General features: G+C 44.1%; 1 protein-coding gene across 2 annotated transcripts in view; it reads left to right on the forward strand.

Annotated features, from left to right (window-relative positions):
• The window catches only part of THRB (thyroid hormone receptor beta), a 506,718-nt gene that overhangs the window by 340,361 nt on the left and 141,109 nt on the right, over positions 1-25,248 (forward strand). Inside the window, exon 1 of one of the 2 annotated variants that reach the window (XM_075315286.1) lies at positions 13,910-13,974. The exons of the other annotated variant lie outside the window; for it this stretch is intronic. The gene's annotated coding sequence lies outside the window, so the exon portion shown is untranslated. Of the gene's footprint in view, positions 1-13,909; positions 13,975-25,248 lie in introns of those variants that run through there. 2 annotated transcript variants of the gene reach the window in all.

Consider the following 25,248-nt stretch of genomic DNA (forward strand, 5'->3'; position numbering starts at 1 on the left):
TATTAGAAGTCTTTCCCATATCTTTAAGGCTTTTCTTCCAACTTCACTGCTGTTTCTTTACCTTGTCATTTCATATGTCAGACATGCTGCGTTAAACATCCCAAGCTATGACCGAAGAGCTGATGTAGGTCACCATATTACACTTCTATAAAACCTAATAAGTTGTTCGGAGTCTTAAAACTGGGCTCATAGAAGTCAATGGAGCCCCACTGTACCTTCATCTGCCAACAATTATTTACAGTCATAGAGGGCTTTTTTCTTTATTAATAGTGGCAGATCAGTTTGTGCTCCTCCTGTATACACAGAATATTTTGGCCAATGTCAGTGCTAATCTTGACTTATTCTTTTATGCACTGAACACGAGTACATATCTAATCTATGAAACCTCTCACAACACTTGTGGGTGTATCAGTGCAGTGATCGGCAGCGGCTGTCAGGAAGCAGTGATAACAGACGAGGGCCTGCCCCCACGCCACTGATGCCTCCATGCACATGCCTTGCCAAGGTTAGGGATTTAGCAATGTTTGCTGTGTCCAAACATGCGCTGTCAACGTCGGGGAACTGGTCAATATGCAAAGGAGGGGAGCATTATGGAGCACCAAGCCAATGGTGCACAAAAGCCCCCTCATTCGCTTATGGATTTTAAAGTATTTTCACAACAATTATAATAATGAAATATATACTGCTAATATGATCCTAGTAGGAGTTAAGTCCCTTACATAACGTTTTTTAGTTTAGTATGCATTTTGGCCCCTACAGATTCATTTTAAGTCAATGGTAAATATTGAGAAATACTTCTGTAAAGAAGGTGTGATGATGTGCAAAAGTAGGTTTATTTTTTTTGCTTTAATTAAAGAGAACCTATTGGTTATAAGATTTTTTTTAAAGAATGTCAGCACACTGAGGAGAAGCTCTGACAGTATGGCAAATATTGTGTTTAGCATTCTTCTTTTCCTGATGCTCCATAGCACACAGGAATCCATCTTACATCTCCGCTTACCTAACTATATCCAGAATGAAATTAACAGTACCTCCACTGTGAATGTAGATAACTGCACCAACCTTGTATATGAAGATAATGGCGCTTCCATTCTGTATCAAGACAACAGCACCTTCTTTGTATATGAAGATAAGTGCACTTCCAGTTTGTATCAAAATAATGCCATGTCTCATGTATATGAAGATAACAGCATCTCCTCTGTATTTCCATTCTGCACAGTCAACTACTAACCCCACCATACATCCACAGACAGAGGATATCTCACAGCTGAGAAGCAGGAAGTCTCACTAGGTAGAAAAATATCCAGACAACAGTGAGCCCTGCCTAGGTCCAGAGCTATTAACACTAAATTTTACAACCATTTTTACATTTGTAAGTTATATACTGGGGTAATTGAAGAAATATTTTGTAGTTTGGTGTCCTTTTAAATCATGAAGATTAACAGGAGCTGATAAATCTTCTTGGGCTATGTGCGCACTAGAAAAGTGATTTTTCTCAAGAAAATTTCTTGAGAAACTTCTGGGAGTTGAAAATTACCGCACCTGCGGTAAAAAAACGCACCAAATCCAAATCTATCCATCTTTCCCTCTATCCATTATCTATCAATCTATTATCTATATTATTTATTTCTGTTCAGCATAAAAAAACCGCAGGGACCAACCTGCGGAAAATCCGCGGCAAAAACGCATGCGTTTTTGCCGCAGTTTTTCTGCAGGTTGGTCCCTGCATTTTTTTTATGCCGAACAGAAATAAATAATATAGATAATAGATAGATAATCGATAGATAGACAGATAATGGATAGAGGGAAAGATGGATAGATGAATAGATAGATAGATAGATGAGAAAGACCTATATAATGTCCCACCCCCCTGCATATTCTAAGCTGGCACCCTTTAGTGACTTTCATGTGGTATTAAAGGGTGCCTAGCCTTGTATTTAGCCAAATGATAAATAATTTTAAAAAAAAATGACGTGGGGTTCCCCCTATTTTTGTAGCCAGCTAGGGTAAAGCAGACGGCTGCAGCCTGCAAACCACAGCTGGCAGCTTCACCTTGGCTGGTAATCCAAAACAGAGGGCACCCCACGCTGTTATTTTACATTAAATAAATAATTTAAAACAAAAAACGTGGGGTCCCCCCCAAATTGGATCACCAGCCAAGGTAAAGCGGACAGCTGGGGTCTGATATTCTCAGACTAGGGAGGTCCACTGTTATTGGACACTCCCCAGCCTAAAAATAGCAGGCTGCAGCCGCCCCAGAAGTGGCGCATCCATTAGACGTGCCAATCCTGGCGCTTTGTCCCAACTCATCCCATTGCCCTGGTGCGGTGGCAAACGAGGTAATATATGCGGTTGATACCAGATGTGTAATGTCACCTGGCATCAGGCCCTGGGGTTTGTGATGTTACGCGTCTATCAGATACCTGACATCACAAACCCAGTCAGTAAGAAATATAAAATAGACAACAAAAAAAGTTTTATTTAAAAAAAAAACACTCCCCACATTCCCTCTTTCACCAATTTATTGATAAGAACAATCAATTCCACGTCCAACGTAATCCAATAAGGGGGGGCGTCCCACGGCGATCCATACCATAGTCACTGTCCCAGTCCATGAAGAACAGAATGTTCCCCATTGGCTGGGAGAGCAATGCAGTGGCCTGAGCTAACATCAATAGCCCAGGTCACTGCAGGGGATGACGAGCGCTGCTGTCAGAAGGATAGATGACATCATTACCTGCTGTGACGATCTCCTGCAGTCCTGCCATCAGCGCTGTCACTGCCTTCTATGCCCACCGCGTTGTCGGCAGTATCGTGAGAGCCCGTGACGTCACCGCTAGTGACAGTCTCGGGCCGCTCGCGAGACGGGCATAGACAGCAGTGACCGCGGTCACGTCAGGAGGCAGGAGATCATCACAGCAGGTAATGATCTCATCTCACCTCCTGACAGCAGCGCTCGGCATCCCCGCGGCTGCACGCACTGCTGAGTGTCAGTGTCTGCCTGCACTGCAGGGTGACAAGCCGCTGACACTGCGGGCAGACACTGACACACTGCGAGCAGACACTGACACTGCTGTGCGTGCAAAGGCGGGGCTGCAGGGGACACAGACTGCACGGGCACCCGCCGGACATCACATGGAAGCGCTTATGTGCGGCGTCCAGGGAGTGTGACGTCTGTGTTTACTCTGCTCGGCCTCCTCTTCCTGGCATAATGACATCACTCCCTGCAAAACCGCAGGGAGCGATGAGCATTACCACAGGTAAATCGCGGCTATACCGGGGGTATACCGCACATCATTTGCTACCTGCGGTATACCCACGGTATTTCGCGATTACATTACAGTGAATGGAGTGAAATTCCGGGGGTATACCGCAGGTACCTGCGGAAAATAATGGACATGCTCATTTTCTCAAGAAAGTTTCTTCAGAAAATTTTCTCAAGAAATGTTCTTGAGAAAAATCCGCAGCGTGCGCACAGCTATTTTTTGTTCCCATAGGTTTTGCTGGAAAATGTCTGCAGAAAGATTTCAAACCTTTCTCAAGAAATTTCCGCAGCAAATCCGCGGGTAAATCCGCGGGTAAAACGGCCTAGTGCACACATAGCCTTAAAAGGGTTTTCCAGGGACATTGCAGTAATCAAACATTAATTTTAATAGGTTGAAAGTAAAAAGTGTGTAATATACTCAGTTTTTGCTTTTGGCTCAATTCTCGAGATCACAACATACATCACATGAACTTCTCTGGCTAGGATTCCACTACTTCGGCTGACATCATGACCACTGTTCCCTTACTTGTCTTCCTGCTGACTAAGTGGTCAGGATGTCACTACTGACAGCAGCTTGCTTGATTGGTACTGGTAGGAGGAGTGGGAATCGATAAAGCAGTTTGCCGAGTTGAAGCATGTACTACTGAGAAGGCAAGCACGTGCACGATGGAAAATATAACACAGGCATCTGGAGGCTGAGAAAACTAAATTGGCTTCTGGCAATGACAGCAGAGAAGAGAACAGAAAAAAGGGGGGCACTTTTTTTTTTCCAGACAACAAATAGGGCTTTTTAAACTTTGATATTTTGAGTGGAAAACAAATTTAATTAAAGTAGCTATCGAAGGGGCTGAGTGAGTTTTGTTGAGGATTACTAATTATAATTGTTCATAAAATTAAAGGCATATTCTCATATTACAAAAGAAAAAGTTAATCAGTAGTATATACCATCATTTGATGATCGATGATGGTCTGACTACTGGGACCCAGCTATTTTCAGAAAGTAGAGGATGCAGCAATCTTTTAATACCCTTTTACTTTTTAGTACCCTTTTTAGTATTGTATCCTTTTACTGTTATTCTCTCACCACAGCTTCACCCAATCCAATTTTTATGCAGGGAACTGCAGCACTGCACCATTTAATGAAGTTGGCCACTTCTTTTTGTAAGAGTTGCCTATCCTTAGGTCAGGCCATCAATATCTGATGGAGGGGGGTGAACCCCATTACCTGGCCATGGATATTATCGAAATTACAGAGCTGCTGTGTTCCAGTAGCATCTGAAAACCTCCAACTGGGGACGATAATAGCTGATCAGCGGTATGTCGGGTGTCGCTTCCGCTCAATCAGATATTGCTCTAATTCATTTTCAGGATCAATAGGGGAATTCTGACCCCTCTTAAACATTTTTTTTTTTTTACAAAATTAGAACTCCCTTTAATGAAGTTTCTGGACAGAAAAATGTTTCTACACTAAAAGCATCACCAGCATAATTTAAAGTTATTGATCCTTATCCCACAAAGATCACTTCAAGTACTCAGTCACGATATACAGTCATATGAAAAAGTTTGGGCACCCCTATACCCCTATTAATGTTAACCTTTTTTCTTTATAACAATTTGGGGTTTTTGCAACAGCTATTTCAGTTTCATATATCTAATAACTGATGGACTGAGTAATATTTCTGGATTGAAATGAGGTTTATTGTACTAGCAGAAAATGTGCAATCCGCATTTAAACCAAATTTGACCTGTGCAAAAGTATGGGCACCTCAACATAAAAGTGACAATAATATTTTGCAGATCCTCCTTTTGCAAAAATAACAGCCTCTAGTCACTTCCTGTAGCTTTTAATGAGTTCCTGGATCCTGGATGAAGGTATATTTGACCATTCCTGTTAACTGAACTGGAATTGTTTTGTAAAGTGTGATGGTCGCCGAGCATGGACAGCCCGCTTCAAATCATCCCACAGATGTTCAATGATATTCAGGTCTGGGGACTGGGATGGCCATTGCAGAACATTGTAATTGTTGCTCTGCCTGAATGCCTGAGTAGATTTGGAGCGGTGCTTTGGATCATTGTCTTGCTGAAATATCCATCCCCTGCGTAACTTCAACTTCGTCACTGATTCTTACACATTATTGTCAAGAATCTGCTGATACTGAGTTGAATCCATGCGACCCTCAACTTTAACAAGATTCCCGGTGCCGGCATTGGCCACATGTTAGGGCCAGGTGGACGGGCAGGCCCAGGAGGTGGATCCACTGGGCCGAACTCCCCGATGATGGCAAGGGGTCCGGTAGCCGGAGCACTATAGGTAGCAGGACAGTCCGTGCACAAGAGCACAATGGAGAAGTCCCTGGGACCACGGAGTCACTGATGGTAGTCCGGGTGGCGGAGCTCAGGTTCGGAAGCCGGGATGATGTCAGGCGGGGTCCGGAACCGTTGGAGCGAGATGACGGGTCACCGCAGGGAACAGAGATGGTACGGATTGTCAGGATGGCAGATAGGCAGCGTTCGGGGTTCGGGATTCGGCAGGACCGGATGGCGAGGCAGGATCGGCTCTAGAAGAGAGAGAGGTAAGTATCTCACAGGAACACAAGGAGACCTGACTCCTAGCTTGGGAAACACGAAGAACAGGCCCCGCCCACTTGGACATTAAACCCCTTTATACCCTGTACCTGTGTGCTTCATTTCCTGTCAGTGGACGCTGGCCCTTTAAGAAAGGGTCAGTGACCGCGCGCGCGCCCTAATGCGCATGCGCGCGGCCCGGGTGCCAGAAGCCAGAGCAGGAAGCTGTGAGGAGGAAGCAGCAGAGCCGGGCTGGGGCTGGGAAACCGACGGGCGCCGGGAGCGGGGACCAGGAGGCCTGGGAAGCGCGGGCAATGGAGGCTGGAGAGCGGGGAGCGTGGCAGGTGAGCCGGGGAGCGGAGCAGGGGACCCGGGGAGCGTGACAGTACCCCCCCCCCACGCCCCCCTCCCCGAAACCGGGACAGAAAGGCACGGATCAGAGGAGTGCCCACATTCTCCTGGGGCTCCCAGGACCTATCCTCAGGACCATACCCTGCCCAGTCCACCAGGAAGAACTGTCGACCCCGTACGGTCTTCATGGCCACGATATCCCTTACCGCATAGATGTCGTCATCGGCAATAGGAGGAGGAGCCGAACTGGCAGCAGCGGAGAAGGGACCAAGGACAACCGGCTTGAGCAGAGAGACGTGGAAGGAGTTGGGTATCCTCATCGTGGCCGGGAGCTGCAGTTTGTAGGAGACCTCATTGATCTTGCTGAGGACTTTAAACGGCCCGATGTAGCGAGGTCCCAGCTTGTAGGATGGTAGCTTCAATCGGACGTACTTGGAAGCAAGCCAGACGAGATCTCCTGGAGAGAAACACGGAGGGTCCAGACGTCTCTTGTCTGCGTGTCTCTTCATCCGCAGGGAGGCACGTGCAAGGGACGCCTTAACTGAGTCCCAAATGGTTGTGAAGTCACGGGCTACAGCATCAGCAGCAGGGATATCCGAGGAAGAGGATACAGGCAATGGGACGGTAGGCTAAAGTCCGTAAACGACATGGAAGGGAGAGCTGGAGGAGGACTCACTGACGTGGTGATTATGGGAGAATTCAGCCCAAGGAAGAAGCGTGGACCAATCGTCATGATGGGCGTTGACGTAGTGACGTAAGAAGGAGGTCAATATCTGATTGACCCGTTCCACTTGGCCGTTCGACTGAGGATGGTAGGCTGAAGAAAAGTCCAGAGTCACTCCCAGATGTTTGCAGAGAGCCCTCCAGAAGCGGGAGGTGAACTGAGTTCCTCTGTCGGACACAATGTGTGATGGAAAGCCATGCAAGCGGAAGATGTGATGTATATAGGCGTCTGCGAGTTCCTGGGCAGAGGGCAGTCCAGCCATAGGGACGAAATGAGCCATTTTGGAGAACCGATCCACCACGACCCATATGACTGTGTGTCCGGAGGACAATGGCAAGTCCGTAATAAAGTCCATCGCAATGTGTTGCCACGGAACTGAGGGTATAGGCAGAGGCAGCAGACGGCCATATGGCAGGTGTTTGGGCGTCTTGTTCCTGGCACAAGAGGAGCAGGCAGAGACAAAAGAGGCGACGTCCGTGCGAAGGGATGGCCACCAGTAATGACGTACAATCGCACTCCAAGTTCTCTTCTGACCAGCATGACCGGCTGTTTTCGAGGCATGGCCCCAGTGTAACACTTTTTGCCTGTCAGTCTCAGAGACATAGGTCTTCCCGGGCGGTATCTGGGCCAGGGTGACAGGAGCCACCGGAATGATTTTACTAGGACAGATGATGGGTTGGGATGTCTCCTCCTCCTGCTCCTTAGGCATGAAAGACCTGGACAAGGCATCAGCGCGTACATTCTTGTCCGCGGGTCGGAAATGGAGCTGGAAATCGAATCTGGCAAAGAACAAGGACCACCTGGCTTGCCGTGGGTTCAGTCGCTGAGCAGACCGCAGGTATTCCAGGTTCTTGTGGTCCGTGTAAATAATAACAGGGTACACTGCTCCTTCCAGAAGATAGCGCCATTCCTCCAGAGCCAATTTGACTGCCAATAGCTCTCGGTCACCGATGGTGTAGTTGCGTTCAGGCGCTGAGAAGCTCTTGGAGAAGAAACCGCAAGTCACCATCTTCCCGGAGGAGGACTTCTGCATGAGCACTGCTCCGGCTCCCGAGGAGGAGGCATCCACCTCCAAGGTGAACTGGCGGTTTAACTCCGGACGGTGGAGTACAGGAGAGGAGGCAAATGCCCGCTTCAGAGAGCCAAACGCGGCGTCGGCCGCAGGTGACCAGTCCTTTGGATTAGCCCCCTTCTTGGTCAAGGCGGAGAGAGGAGCAGTCAGAGCAGAGAAGTGAGGGATGAACTGGCGGTAATAGTTGGCGAATCCCAAAAAGCGTTGGATTGCCTTCAGTCCAGAAGGAGGAGGCCAGTTGAGAATGGAAGAGACCTTCTTTGGATCCATCTGCAGTCCGGTATCGGTGATGAGGTAACCCAGGAAGGGGAGAGAAGACTGCTCAAAGACACACTTCTCGTACTTGGCGTACAGACGATTCTCTCTCAGTCTTTGTAGAACCAGTTGCACGTTCTCTCTGTGGGTCTGGAGGTCCGGAGAGAAGACAAGGATATCATCCAGATATACCACCACACAGACGTAGAGAATGTCCCGGAAAACGTCGTTCACTAATTCTTGGAAGACTGCTGGTGCGTTACACAGGCCGAAGGGCATCACGCAGTATTCATAGTGCCCATCGCGAGTATTGAACGCGGTCTTCCATTCGTCCCCCGAGCGGATACGGACCAGGTTGTAGGCACCCCAAAGATCCAACTTGGTGAACACACGAGCTCCTCTAAGCCGATCAAACAATTCGGGGATGAGCGGCAGGGGGTACTTGTTTTTCACGGTGATTTGGTTCAATCCCCGGTAGTCTATGCATGGGCGTAAGTCGCCCTCTTTCTTCTTAACGAAGAAGAAGCCTGCTCCAGCAGGAGAGGAGGATCTCCGAATGAATCCCCTTGCCAGGCTCTCTGTGATGTAAGTAGACATGGCCCTTGTTTCGGCTGGAGACAGTGGATATATCCGTCCTCGAGGTGGTGTAGTTCCCGGGAGCAGGTCGATGGCACAATCGTATGGACGATGTGGCGGAAGCACCTCTGACTCCTTTTTATCAAAGACGTCCGCGAAGGACCAATAGGCCGAGGGCAGTCCCGGTAGGGACTCTGGAACCGGAGGTCGCCGGATGGGTTGTATGGTCTTCAGACAGTTCTCATGGCAAGAAGAGCCCCATCGGGTGATTTCACCAGTGCCCCAGCTGACTGATGGTTCGTGTGTCCGTAACCAGGGAAGTCCCAGCAGGATTTGATGTGACATGTGTGGGAGGACGTAGAGAGCGATGTTCTCGGTGTGCAGAGCACCGATACGCAGTTCGACCGGCCTGGTGATCCAGGAGATGGTGTCAGAGAGGGGTCTCCCATCCACAGAGGCTATCACGAGGGGTTTGTCGAGTGGAGTAACAGGCACCTGGTACTTGTCCACCGTGGCCTGCTGGATGAAATTGCCTGCTGCCCCAGAATCGAGGTACGCCTCAGCCGTGAACCGCGTCTCTCCCGTTGTCACTTGCACAGTCCATGTAACCGGGTCTGAGAGAGTCCCAGCACCTAGGGTGGCCTCTCCTACCAACCCTAGGCTTTGGAGTTTCCCGGCCTCTCTGGACAGGAGCGTAGCAGGTGTGTGCCCTCTCCGCAGTAGAAGCAGAGACCCTTGGCGAGCCGCTCTGCTCGACGTTGTTCAGACTGCCGCACACGGTCGATCTGCATGGGCTCATGGACGGAGACACCAGATGCCGTTGACTGGAGTACGGCGGGCTTCTGCGGAGGAGAGGAATGCCGTACCGGACGTCTCTCACGGGACACCTCTTTGGATCGCTCCTGAAAGCGAATGTCCACTCGAGTCGCTAGGGTAATCAGGGCATCCAGGGTGGACGGTACGTCACGACCAGCCAGCTCATCTTTGATTCGACCCGAGAGTCCTTCCCAGAAGGCGGCGGTTAGGGCCTCGTTGTTCCACCCGAGTTCCGAAGCCAAGGTGCGAAAACGGATGGCGTATTGACCCACCGTCAGAGTTCCCTGACGTAACCGGAGAAGAGATGAGGCAGATGCGGAGGCGCGTCCGGGCTCGTCAAAGGTGCCACGAAATGCCTGCAGGAACTCCTGGAGGTTCTTGGTCATAGGGTCCTCCTTCTCCCACAAGGGGTTCATCCACGCCAGTGCCTCGCCCTCTAGATGAGACATTATGAAGGCGACCTTGGCTTGGTCGGAGGCAAACAAATGCGGCAGCTGCGTGAAATGGAGGGAGCATTGGTTTATAAATCCCCTGCAGGTCTTGGGATCTCCGGCGTATCGGGGTGGTGAGGCCAAACGAAGCCTGGAAGCATCCGAGGAGGCTGCCACGGGAGCTGGGGCCGTGGATTGTCTAGTGGAGGCCCGAGACGCTGAAGATGTGACCGATGCTTGTAGCGTGTTCAAGCGGGCGTCCACGGAAGTCATAAAGTTCAGCATGCGGGTCTGGGTCTCACGCTGGCGTTGGAGTTCCTCATGCAAGGCCGCTAGTGCTTCGGCGGGATCCATGGCCTGTTCTTACTGTTAGGGCCAGGTGGACGGGCAGGCCCAGGAGGTGGATCCACTGGGCCGAACTCCCCGATGATGGCAAGGGGTCCGGTAGCCGGAGCACTATAGGTATCAGGACAGTCCATGCACAAGAGCACAATGGAGAAGTCCCTGGGACCACGGAGTCACTGATGGTAGTCCGGGTGACGGAGCTCAGGTTCGGAAGCCGGGATGATGTCAGGCGGGGTCCGGAACCGTTGGAGCGAGATGACGGGTCACCGCAGGGAACAGAGATGGTACGGACTGTCAGGATGGCAGATAGGCAGCGTTCGGGGTTCGGGATTCGGCAGGACCGGATGGCGAGGCAGGATCGGCTCTAGAAGAGAGAGAGGTAAGTATCTCACAGGAACACAAGGAGACCTGACTCCTAGCTTGGGAAACACGAAGAACAGGCCCCGCCCACTTGGACATTAAACCCCTTTATACCCTGTACCTGTGTGCTTCATTTCCTGTCAGTGGACGCTGGCCCTTTAAGAAAGGGTCAGTGACCACGCGCGCCCTAATGCGCATGCGCGCGGCCCGGGTGCCAGAAGCCAGAGCAGGAAGCTGTGAGGAGGAAGCAGCAGAGCCGGGCTGGGGCTGGGAAGCTGACGGGCGCCGGGAGCGGGGACCAGGAGGCCTGGGAAGCGCGGGCAATGGAGGCTGGAGAGCGGGGAGCGTGGCAGGTGAGCCGGGGAGCGGAGCAGGGGACCCGGGGAGCGTGACACCACACAGCCCCAAAGCATGATGAAACCTCCACCAAATTTTACTGTGGGTAGCAAGTGCTTTTCTTGGAATGCCGTGTTTTTTTGCCTCCATGCATAACGCCTTTTTGTATGACCAAACAACTCAATCTTTGTTTCATCAGTCCACAGGACCTTCTTCCAAAATGTAACTGGCTTGTCCAAATGTGCTTTTGCATACCTCAGGTGACTCTGTTTGTGGCGTGCTTGCAGAAACGGATTCTTTCGCATCACTCTCCCATACAGCTTCTCCTTGTGCAAAGTGTGCTGTATTGTTGACCGATGCACATTGACACTATCTGCAGCAAGATGATGCTGCAGGTCTTTGGAGGTGGTCTCTGGATTGTCCTTGACTGTTCTCACCATTCTTCTTTTCTGCCTTTCTGATATTTTTCTTGGCCTGCCGCTTCTGGGTTTAACAAGAACTGTGTTCTTCCATTTCCTTACTATGTTCTTCACAGTGGAAACTGACAGTTTAAATCTCTGAGACAACTTTTTGTATCCTTCCCTTGAACAACTAAGTTGAATAATCTTTGTTTTCAGATCGTTTGAGAGTTGTTTTGAGGAGCCCATGATGCCACTCTTCATAGGAGATTCAAATAGGAGAACAACTTGCAAGTGGCCACCTTAAATACCTTTTCTCATGATTGGATACACCCGCCTATGAAGTTCAAAGCTCGATGAGGTTACAAAACCAATTTAGTGCTTTAGTAAGTCAGTAAAAAGTAGTTAGGAGTGTTCAAATCAAGAAATTGATAAGGGTGCCCATACTTTTGCACCGGTCAAATTTTGTTTAAATGCGGATTGCACACTTTCTGTTAGTACAATAAACCTCATTTCAATGCAGAAATATTACTCAGTCCATCAGTTATTAGATATATGAAACTGAAATAGCTGTTGCAAAAGCCCAAATTGTTATAAAGAAAAAAGGTTAACATTAATAGGGGTGCCCAAACTTTTTCATATCACTGTAATATCTACTGTAGAGGGTTAGATATGAATACAACACTACTAAAAAAGAAAGAATACAACACTACTGGAAAGAAAGAATACAGCACTCCTGGAAAGAAAGAATACAACACTACTGGAAAGAAAGAATACAGCACTACTGGAAAGAAAGAATACAGCACTACTGGAAAGAAAGAATACAACACTACTGGAAAGATAGAATACAACACTACTAAAAAGAAAGTATACAACACTACTGGAAAGAAAGAATACAGCACTACTGGAATGAAAGAATACAACACTACTGGAATGAAAGAATACGACACTACTGGAAAGATAGAATACAACACTACTAGAAAGAAAGTATACAACACTACTGGAAAGAAAGAATACAACACTACTGGAAAGATGGAATACAACACTACTAGAAAGAAAGTATACAACACTACTGGAAAAAAAGAATACAGCACTACTGGAAAGAAAGAATATAACACTACTGGAAAGAAAGAATACAGCACTACTGGAATGAAAGAATACAACACTACTGGAAAGAAAGAATACAACACTACTTGAAAGAAAGTATACAACACTACTGGAATGAAAGAATACAACACTACTGGAATGAAAGAATACAACACTACTGGAATGAAAGAATACAACACTACTGGAAAGAAAGAATACATCACTACTGGAAATAAAGAATACAACACTACTGGAAAGAAAGAACACAGCTAGACAGAAAGAACACAACACTACTGGAAAGAAAGAATACAGCACTACTGGAAAGAAATAACACAACACTACTAGAAAGAAAGAATACAACACTACTGGAAATAAAGAATACAGCACTACTGGAAAGAAATAACACAACACTACTAGAAAGAAAGAATACAACACTACTGGAAATAAAGAATACAGCACTACTGGAAAGAAATAACACAACACTACTAGAAAGAAAGAATACAACACTACTGGAAATAAAGAATACAGCACTACTGGAAAGAAATAACACAACACTACTAGAAAGAAAGAATACAACACTACTGGAAAGAAAGAATACAGCACTACTGGAAAGAAATAACACAACACTCCTAGAAAGAAAGAATACAACACTACTGGAAAGAAACTGATATAACTCATCCTGACATGGGTCTAAGTAGGTTGCATTTACTTGTAATAAGCAAGAAAACTGACATCATTTAGTTAAAATGTCTTCAGAAATCAGGGCACAGTTGGACTGTAACTTTGCAATCATGCTGTTAGACTGCCGGCTCTGCTCTTTTTATTTGGAATGTTTTCTTGGACGTAGAACAGACAGAATCTGGATTGCAGCATCATCGCATGAGTTCTGCAGTTTACCCGGAGCCGGGCACATGGAGGCCGCTGATTAACTCACATTGATTGCTGTTGTTTTTACTTTTTTTATGATGGAATTAAATATGGAATCTTGTTTTTCTTAATTGTTAGCGTACAAAGATATGCAGACATTACGAGGATTAATTGCTGATCACTATGTAAGACAAGTCATATTTCATCTGCTAGTTCTTTCGCGGCTATTAAAGAATTTGTACATTTGACTAGTTGCCAAATCCTCATTTCACTATAGGAGCAGTGCCCACAAGTTGTCTTACAGTAATTCTCTGTGGGAACAGAACCAGCCAAACCAGTTATCGCCTAGATGCATTTTTTTTTCTTTATTAAACTATCCCTTGTCATGCAGGGATTTGGCAAATTCACACACAACTCTAAGAATGATATATGGAAAAGCTTTCATTTATGCAACTTGATAGTTCGTAACCGAGTAGCATGGCTTGAGCAAGCTTCACCCATTCTGTGGATGTCATGGATGCTCTAAGGTATGTCTTATATCACAATATCATATCATTATCATATATCATTTAAGGGTTGAGATTTTGTGTGTATTTTAGGAGGATTTTGGAATACATAGTGGCATTATAGTATTGTGTTCTTGTTCTCCTTCTTCCTTGTGGCATCCTATTGCTCTAAAGAGCATTCCTACTGAGTGTAAAGAGCCAGAATACAGGACAGTTGAGTTCATCACCCAACAATTTGGTCCCGTTAATAAAACGAATGGCGCTGTTATTTGTAACCTATTTTTAAAAGCTTCTAAATTAAAGTTTTAGTTTAAAATAAATTTTGTATTTTCCCTGTTTATCATATATTAGCTGACTTCATTAAAGCAGATGGACAGTATTTATATAGGCATGTGAAAAATGATAATGTGTTACTATAAAGAGCTAGATCTGTATAGTGAAGCCTCCCAATATGACCACTACTTTGAGATGACCACCACTTTGAGAGGACCACCTCTGATCTACAGGGTTTTCCAGGATAAGCTTTTATTTGCCCATAGACTTGTCTAGCTATAAAATAGCAAACACAGCAGATACTTAGTGCAAGCCCTGGCCTTCACCCTTTAACTCTTGTACAGCAATCTGGATTTACACAGGGGACCCTTGGTTGGGGCCAAGGAGTCAGCCTCTGGCTACTGGAACAAGCTGAGGCAATAAGGGTCTTCACGTGAGGTTGGTAACAGTAGGTCAATGTCAGAGGCAGAATCTTTAAGCAGAAGAATCAATAGAAAATGGGCAAAGATCAGAACACAGTAAATACACAAAGGTCAGAACAAAGTAAATACAGGAGTAAACAAATTGCAGATAACCAGAGTAGTAGTCACTATAACTGGCACTGGAAACTGACAAAAGCTTAAAGTGTTATTCCCATCTCCAAGATTCTATCCTAATATGTAGTAGGTGTAATATTAATAATAATATTAGCAAATTCCTTCAATTAGAAATGTAGTATAGTCCTTCTGATTCACTATGTTGCTACCTTATGTTCAGGGCATTGCAGAACCTTAGGTATCCATGGTTATGAACACAAACAATTAAATAACTATCACTATATGCGTGGTCGTAACCATGGATACCTAAGCTCCTGCAATGTTCTGAACATGAGGTAAGCAACATAGTGAAACAGGAGAACTATACTACATTTCTAATTGGAGGTATTTGCTAATATTATTATTACACCTACTACATGTGTCATTCAAAAGTACAACTTGTCCCGGAAAAAAAACAAGCCTTCATAGGCTATATTGACAGAAAAATAAAAAATTTTTTGGAAAAATGTGAGGAAAAACTGAAAACAAAAAGAAAAAATGGCAATGTCATGAAGGGTTTCAACTTTGGGCATTGGCAATCCTATCCAAGGCATACAGTTAGGTCCAGAAATATTTGGACAGTGACACAAGTTTTGTTATTTTAGCTGTTTACAAAAACATGTTCAGAAATACAATTATATATATAATATGGGCTGAAAGTGCACACTCCCAGCTGCAATATGAGAGTTTTCACATCCAAATCGGAGAAAGGGTTTAGGAATCATAGCTCTGTATTGCATAGCCTCCTCTTTTTCAAAGGACCAAAAGTAATTGGACAAGGGACTCTAAGGGCTGCAATTAACTCTGAAGGCGTCTCCCTCGTTAACCTGTAATCAATGAAGTAGTTAAAAGGTCTGGGGTTGATTACAGGTGTGTGGTTTTGCATTTGGAAGCTGTTGCTGTGACCAGACAACATGCGGTCTAAGGAACTCTCAATTGACGTGAAACAGAACATCCTGAGGCTGAAAAAAAAGAAAAAATCCATCAGAGAGATAGCAGACATGCTTGGAGTAGCAAAATCAACAGTCGGGTACATTCTGAGAAAAAAGGAATTGACTGGTGAGCTTGGGAACTCAAAAAGGCCTGGGCGTCCACGGATGACAACAGTGGTGGATGATCGCCGCATACTTTCTTTGGTGAAGAAGAACCCGTTCACAACATCAACTGAAGTCCAGAACACTCTCAGTGAAGTAGGTGTATCTGTCTCTAAGTCAACAGTAAAGAGAAGACTCCATGAAAGTAAATACAAAGGGTTCACATCTAGATGCAAACCATTCATCAATTCCAAAACTAGACAGGCCAGAGTTAAATTTGCTGAAAAACACCTCATGAAGCCAGCTCCGTTCTGGAAACGTATTCTATGGACAGATGAGACAAAGATCAACCTGTACCAGAATGATGGGAAGAAAAAAGTTTGGAGGAGAAAGGGAATGGCACATGATCCAAGGCACGCCACATCCTCTGTAAAACATGGTGGAGGCAACGTGATGGCATGGGCATGCATGGCTTTCAATGGCACTGGGTCACTTGTGTTTATTGATGACATAACAGCAGACAAGAGTAGCCGGATGAATTCTGAAGTGTACAGGGATATACTTTCAGCCCAGATTCAGCCAAATGCCGCAAAGTTGATCGGACGGCGCTTCATAGTACAGATGGACAATGACCCCAAGCATACAGCCAAAGCTACCCAGGAGTTCATGAGTGCAAAAAAGTGGAACATTCTGCAATGGCCAAGTCAATCACCAGATCTGAACCCAATTGAGCATGCATTTCACTTGCTCAAATCCAGACTTAAGACAGAAAGACCCACAAACAAGCAAGACCTGAAGGCTGCGGCTGTAAAGGCCTGGCAAAGCATTAAGAAGGAGGAAACCCAGCGTTTGGTGATGTCCATGGGTTCCAGACTTAAGGCAGTGATTGCCTCCAAAGGATTTGCAACAAAATATTGAAAATAAAAATATTTTGTTTGGGTTTGGTTTATTTGTCCAATTACTTTTGACCTCCTAAAATGTGGAGTGTTTGTAAAGAAATGTGTACAATTCCTACAATTTCTATCAGATATTTTTGTTCAAACCTTCAAATTAAACGTTACAATCTGCACTTGAATTCTGTTGTCGAGATTTCATTTCAAATCCAATGTGGTGGCATGCAGAGCCCAACTCGCGAAAATTGTGTCACTGTCCAAATATTTCTGGACCTAACTGTATAATTCTTCCACATGAACTACATATCTTTTTTATTTATTTCTTTTTATAATAAGAACATTATTGTGGTCTAATTTCTTTTTATTATGTAAAATATCATTTGTCATATACTTTTGGGAATTGGATTTTTATATATATAAATAAAAATACTATATAAATACTATATAAATACTCCCCCACTCACATTATAATAACCAGCCAAACTTAATTATTTCCCATGTAATGAGTCCTTAATGGCACTAATAGGTAAAAACCTACACACCACATTAATAAATGTAGGACTTGAATGACATGCTTTAGGTTATAAAACACTTATTTGATCAAGATTAAAAACATTTAGACAGCAAACTACCATAATATCTACACATAAGGCTATAGCATAATCTGGAAGGCTAGGAACGAGAGAGGGAGCATAGTCTGAAATAATCAGATACAATATGCCTTAGTGCAGGGGTCCCCAACTTGCAGCTTGGGAGCCACATGTGGCTCGCATGCCTGTGATATGTGGCTTGTGGCTGTCGGACAGGTTATTACATTAGCACCAGGGAAGCAAACAGCTATGAAGAGCAGGTCCCCAGATGGTGAATTTTGAGAGTAGCCCCACACAGTAGAGCAGATTTGAATGGGGGTTTTGTAGGAACTCCTGGATCTTGGTCTACTGTCTTGGTGTGATTTCTGTGGGAGCTTTGGCTATCATTATACCAATAATGGGGGCTCTGGGTGTCATTACTGTTAGGGAGCTGGAAGCTGGATGTGGTTCATGAATAATCCTCTCTCAGAGCTGAATGTGGCTCTCAAAGTCAGAAAGGTTAGGGACCACTGCCTTAGTGGAAAGGAGTCCAATATAATATGAATGCAGTCACTGTATAAAAAAGCCTACGGTGAATCCCCAGAGTAAAATATGAACCACAGTATAAAAAAGTAATTATTAAAAAGACCCAATTCAGCAACAAGCAAATAAAGAGGGAACATTATACCCTGAACTCATAGGCAGCCACCCTCACTGGACACGCGTTTCACATTGGAGCTTTGGATGGTCTGGATTACCTGGGAAGATTTTATGGTACTGTGCTGTATGTAATATTGTTAATCTGGCTCAAACAAAAGCTTTATAAACTTTGGTATATTGATGTGATGTGTAATAATTGTGGATGAGACAAAAGGGAAATCAATTAGTAATACCTTGTACTGTTCAAAATGCTGCAATTCTCGCTTTGTCTCACATAGTAGTCTAGTCTAGTCCTTGCTTATACTCTGTTGCTATCTTACATGTTACAGTATGACAACTCACAGCACTAGAGAAAGTTGTGCATCTGCATTACTGTGTTTGGATGTACACATCTTATTCCAACATCTGCTTACAATCCTCATCACTTGGATGCGGTCCCAGACATACTCGATGGAGACAGGAAGATATAGACCACTAAGCATGGTCATAACAAGCGTTGCCATCCATCCAGTAAAACTCAGATATGCCCTATCTTTGAGGCATAAATCCAGGATTAAGGCAGATTTCCATATGTGTCTGTCTGTCTCAATTACCTTTACAATACACGTAAAATACTGGCCACCACAAATGGATACTGGACAACACATTATCCTCTTAGTGTACTCTACAACCGGAGTTATTTTGGGGCCATGGCAAATTAGGGACTTGTAGCATATTCGAGAGGGGAGCAGCTGGACATTTGATGTCATGTGCTTTATACAGTTCAGGGTGATATATCCATTTTTGCATTGCAGTAGTGCTTATATACTGTATTCATTTTTAATATTTCATATTCAGAAGGAGCAGATATGACACATTTGTTGACTAAGGCTCAGTTCCCACTTTTTCATAGGCAGCTGTGGTTTGCTCATGTGTGTGATGAGTGCCTTGTTACTGTATACTGTACCTGAGGCCGCGGCGTGTATTTTACAGTGAGTGCGCACTGTGACATGTGGTTAATCAGTTTGGAGTCTGGAGTGATTTATTTTTAGTTAGTTGTAATTGGAAGAGATGTAGTTATGGTAGTTCAACTCCAATATAATGTTTGTAGTGTGTGCTGGGGAGAAGGGGCCAAATTCATCATTTACACTTCATGGAAGACACTTTTCTTTTTTTGACTTGTGGTATTCACTGACATTTTTTGTGTCAAATTTGTCACGTAGTTTATGAATTTGGTACAAAATAAAAATGTTCCTTTTTTTGTTTTCATAGTGATGAGTGAGCACTATCATACTGGTACTTGGTACTCACAACGAGCAGTTTTACGCTCAGATGGGCTCAACTCATGTACCGAGTATAATGGAAGTCAATGGGGAGCTCGGCATTTTTCCAGTAGATTTTCTGGACAAAGTTCAAGTTCCCCAAAGACATTTATTATACTTGGTACACGAGTCAAGACTGCCCAAGCGTCAAACCGCTCATTACGAGTACCGAGCATGGTAGTGTTCACTCGTCTCTAGTTCTTGACCACCATTTACAACTTTTCAACCTCAAAAGTCATTAAACTTTTTAAAAAGTCGCAATTTTGTCTAAAACGGTGGCAAATTCATAACTACCTGACCTTACTCCTGGTAGTTGCTGCAGTCATTTGTGCCAAAAAGATGCAACATTTGGGAAAAAGTTGCATTTCATGAATCCGTCTACAACATCTGGATAAGCAAAGTTATCAAGGAAAAATCTAAAAAGACTTATGAAAGAAAGACAACTTCAAAAGTGGCGCAAAACATAAAAAATAAGGCGCAAATCCTAAATCCACTAATAAGGAGAAAATTACTCCAGAAAACTGGAGAAACAACAATATTGAATTGGGTCCGTGGACTATAGATCTGATTCATGTTTACCTTGCATGAGGGAAAGCAATGGATTTCTCTTGGGTTACCGTCTTTGTAGTGATTGTACATGTAGAACAATAAATGCAAGTACTGTAAGAATTCTGGCATAAAAGGTTTAAATGTTACAAAATTTAGGTGCAACAGAGTTGCACCTAAATTTTGCAGCTTTTGTCATTTTCATGCCAGTTTCTTCCAGCTGCAACAAAATGAGTGGGATGGGAGGGAGATGTGGTAATGGCAGGATGGGGACGCCGTGGGGCAGTACATCACAGCTGGTCTATCACAGGTTTTTGCTATATAATCTGAAGACAGAATGCTGTAGGGGTTAACAAAAAGATTGCAGCCATGCACCTCTTATCGAACTGTGTGTTGTTGTTTACCTAGAACGTTTGTTTTAGCACCAAGCAGCTAATCATTGATGTGACTAGCTGGCACTCCCCCAGCTGTGTATAGACTTTGTATAAAGAGCCTGGTGTGGGATGGGGCAGGTTTCTCAGCTCTGCAGCATTACTAAATCTAAAAATTTTGCATCAGGTCTGCTGAACACAGTAATCTAAGTGATACATCGTTGGATTCAGGGTCTACATCATCCTGTTCTCAGATGAGGTAGCAAAAACCTGATGACAGATTCCCTTTAGACTGTGTGCATAGTGCATTTTTATCGCTTTTTTAGATGTGTTTTCAGTACAGTTTTGTCACAAAACTGCAAGCTGATCCTTGATGCTAGCAAAGCCAATGAGAAACCTGAAGTGTAGGGCACATGTTGAGTTTTTTTCTTGCAGATTTCGTACAGAAAATAATCTGTAGCATGTGAATTCTTTTAGTATTTTAGCTGTGTTTTTCACCATTGAAAGTAATGAAAAACTGCATGCAAAAACAGGTAAAAACACCACAAAAACGCATAAAAAACACACATTTTTGCTGTGTTTTTCCTGCCTAGAGAGGTAGAAATCAAGAAATTTTTGCAACCAAATACTCAACGTGTGAACATACAGTTAGGTCCAGAAATATTTGGACAGTGACACAATTTTCGCGAGTTGGGCTCTGCATGCCACCACATTGGATTTGAAATGAAATCTCGACAACAGAATTCAAGTGCAGATTGTAACGTTTAATTTGAAGGTTTGAACAAAAATATCTGATAGAAATTGTAGGAATTGTACACATTTCTTTACAAACACTCCACATTTTAGGAGGTCAAAAGTAATTGGACAAATAAACCAAACCCAAACAAAATATTTTTATTTTCAATATTTTGTTGTGAATCCTTTGGAGGCAATCACTGCCTTAAGTCTGAAACCCATGGACATCACCAAACGCTGGGTTTCCTCCTTCTTAATGCTTTGCCAGGCCTTTACAGCCGCAGCCTTCAGGTCTTGCTTGTTTGTGGGTCTTTCCGTCTTAAGTCTGGATTTGAGCAAGTGAAATGCATGCTCAATTGGGTTAAGATCTGGTGATTGACTTGGCCATTGCAGAATGTTCCACTTTTTTGCACTCATGAACTCCTGGGTAGCTTTGGCTGTATGCTACCCGACTGTTGATTTTGCTACTCCAAGCATGTCTGCTATCTCTCTGATGGATTTTTTCTTTTTTTTCAGCATCAGGATGTTCTGCTTCACCTCAATTGAGAGTTCCTTAGACCGCATGTTGTCTGGTCACAGCAACAGCTTCCAAATGCAAAACCACACACCTGTAATCAACCCCAGACCTTTTAACTACTTCATTGATTACAGGTTAACGAGGGAGACACCTTCAGAGTTAATTGCAGCCCTTAGAGTCCCTTGTCCAATTACTTTTGGTCCCTTGAAAAAGAGGAGGCTATGCATTACAGAGCTATGATTCCTAAACCCTTTCTCCGATTTGGATGTGAAAACTCTCATATTGCAGATGGGAGTGTGCACTTTCAGCCCATATTATATATATAATTGTATTTCTGAACATGTTTTTGTAAACAGCTAAAATAACAAAACTTGTGTCACTGTCCAAATATTTCTGGACCTAACTGTACTCTTAATGTTTTCCTTCAATAGCTTTGATAAACAAATGATGAAGTGTTTTGTCTACCAAGTATTTCCAAATACGGAAAATCCATTCTACGGTAGTAACATACATAGGTGCATTTTCATATTTCAGATAGATTTCCTTCTTATTATTTATTAAATATTTCACCATGACAACTACATGAAATGCAATTCCAAAATCTTTCTGTTCCCTTTTCAACAAAATGTAAATTAGACCATCTAAGTCCTAGAACTGAAAGCGACATTGATTTAATAGAGCTTTCACTGATTCAACTTTGATTCCTGCAAGTTTCAGTGGTGCTTGAAAGTTTGTGAACTCTTCAGACTTTTCCACATTTCTGCATAAAGTTGACCTAAAACCAAATCAGATTTTCACACAGGTCCTAAAAGTAGACTCAAATAAAACACACAAGTTAAAATATTAGTTTATCATTTGTTATTGAGGAAAATGATCCACTATCACATGTCTGTAAGTGGCAAAAATATCCGAACCTTTGGGATTAGCAGATAACTTGAAGATGAAATCAGCTGTAAGTGGGCAACGTATTTATAGATCAGGGATCTATCAAAATCTGATCTTCACAACACATAAGGGTGCTTTACACGCTGCAATATCGCTAAGGAGATATCGTCGGGATCACGGTGGTTGTGACGCACATCCGGCCTCCTTAGCGAGATCGCAGCGTGTGATTCCTCTGAGCGTCCGTAAACGATCGCAAAAGAGGGAAGAATCGATGGCCATGGAGAGGTCGTTCTAAAACAAAATATCGTTTTCTGCTCAGTAGCGTTGTGGTTCGTCGCTTCTGCGGCACCACACATCGCTATGTGTGACACCGCAGGAGCGACAACCATCTCCTTACCTCCGTCCACCGGAAAAGGAGGAAGGAAGGAGGTGGGCGGCATGTACCGGCCGCTCATCTCCTCCCCTCCTTTTCTATTGGGCAGCGGTTCAGTGACCCTGCTGTGACGTCACAGCGACGTCGCACAGCAGGTATGTGCCTGTGACGCTGCCGTAGCGATAATGTTCTCTACGGCAGCGATCACCACATATCGGCCTACGACAGGGGCGGGTGCTATCACGCTAGCAAATGCTAGCGATGTCGTAGCGTGTAAAGTACCCCATAGATCTTAACAGCTCACTTGCATAGTAAGAAAAATGTGGCTCTCATGAATAAGATATTGAATTGCAAATATTAAAATATTATTTTACACAGTGGTGGACAGAAAAGAGCCCCTGTGCAAGAATAGTATTTGGGCCCTTTTAAGTCTAATAGTTCTGGTATGACAGAAGCTCTTTGCTGCTTTGGACGTGAAAGTGGACCCCTTAAGTCTTCGGCCCCTGTGTGGCTGTACATGCTGCATTAATGATATGTCCACCATGGATTATACAAAGTTTTTCATGGCTAAAAATACTCAAAAATGCTAAGAGCATTATATTTATCCTGCTATAAATATGTTGTGCGTTCTCTGTGTAAGGGAATGTGCAGACATTATTATTCGTTAGTATTCCCTCCATCATCTCCTACACCTCAAATACAAAAGTGATCGCCATTCATGCTCATCTGTTTAAGTTTTTTGCCATTTGCTCAGTGCGGTTATTCTGCCACAGTCAGTTTCGATGCAAGGTTGTTCAGGAAAAACCAGGTGTCATGCCGCGCTTATCACCATTCTAGAAGGCAGATATGGATTTTTAAACATCTGCCTTCTTGAATGATGATAAGCGCGGCATGACACCCGTTTTTTCCTGAACAACCTTGCATCTTCAACCTTCAGGGCTGCAGCTGTCTTCACCTTGTGAACACATTATTATAGGAGTTGTGACTGTCACAACCCCTACAGTTGAGTGTTCCTACATTCTTTCTTATTGTTTGTTATCAGATAAGACCCTATCGCGCTTTTTTCCACAGTTGTTTTGTAATTGAACAGTCAGTTTAGAAGCAGTATTACAGTGTACTTTACGGAGCACATTGTAGTTTTCCAAGCTCTCTAATGGACCAAGAATATCCATATCAGAGTATTATCTACTATACAGAGCCAATGCAAATGGACAGGCTGCACATGATTCTGTGTTTCTGCATTCATGCCCAGCAAACAAGATTTTGAACTTTATATTACACTAGCTGTAGTACCCGGCGTTGCCTGGGATAGTAACTAGGTCTCTCTTGCGCTCTGTCTCTCTCTTACCCACTCTCCCTCTCTCCCAGTCTCCCTTTCTTTCTCTCTGTTTCTCTTTTTCTCTCCCTCCCTCTCTCTGTCTCACCACCGAAATCATATTAACTAACACATAAGCTTCTTATACTAAGAAGGTCCTTCGTTGTCTATAGCAACCAATCACAGCTCCTATTAATGACCTGTAACAAAATAGAAACAGATCTGTGATCTGTATGCAGGAAAGGTCATGTGACTTACATCAGCCTCTACAACAGCGTTGGCTAAGCATCACCACCAAAATCATATTAAAGAGAACCTGTCACCGGATCTTTATAATACTCACCTAACGGTCGGTGCAGAGCAGACTGGTCAGATGGGCGTCTCCGTTCTCCGGGTATACACGTCCTCTTTCGGCTATCTTTGGTCTCCTTCTGAAGCTAGTGTGGATGACGCGTTCTATGTCATCTACACTTGCCAACATTGAGGTCCTGCACAGACGCTTCATCCATACTAGCTTTAGAAGAAGGACAAAGATGGCCAAAAGAGGAGACGCGGACCCGGAGAACAGAGACGCCCATTCAACCAGTCTGCTCTGCACTGACTGTTAGGTAAGTATTATAAACATCCGGTGACAGGTTCCTTTTAACTCACACGTAAGCTGTCCTATAGTAACAATGTCCTTCATTGCCTATTGCAAAAAAAATTAGAGCATCTTGACCTCTAAAAAAATAGAAGCAGAGCTGTTATTGGTTGCTATAGGCCACCTGATTGCCTATAGCAAAAAATCAGAGCGTCTTGACCTCTAAAAAAATAGAAGCAGAGATGTGATTGGTTGCTATAGGCCACCTGATAAATATCCAGGGTAACTGTCAAACAGCCAATATATTACCTCAAACATCCAAATAGTTTCTCTTTCTGTGTGTCTCTCTTTCTGTATGTGTCTCTTTCTGTGTATGTCTCTTTCTATGTATGTTTTTCTTTCTGTCTGTCTTTTTCTGTGTGTGTCTTTCTGTGTGTGTGTCTCTGTGTGTGTGTCTCTTTCTGTGTATGTTTCTCTTTCTGTGTATGTCTCTATTTTTGCCTGTGTCTCTTTCTGTGTGTGTCTCTCTTTTTGTGTGTGTATGTCTCTTTCTATGTATGTTTTTCTTTCTGTCTGTCTTTTTCTGTGTGTGTCTTTCTGTGTGTGTGGCTCTGTGTGTATGTCTCTTTCTGTGTATGTTTCTCTTTCTGTGTATGTCTCTATTTTTG

This window comes from Anomaloglossus baeobatrachus, chromosome 6 (assembly GCF_048569485.1).
Source record: "Anomaloglossus baeobatrachus isolate aAnoBae1 chromosome 6, aAnoBae1.hap1, whole genome shotgun sequence".
NCBI lineage: Eukaryota > Metazoa > Chordata > Amphibia > Anura > Aromobatidae > Anomaloglossus > Anomaloglossus baeobatrachus.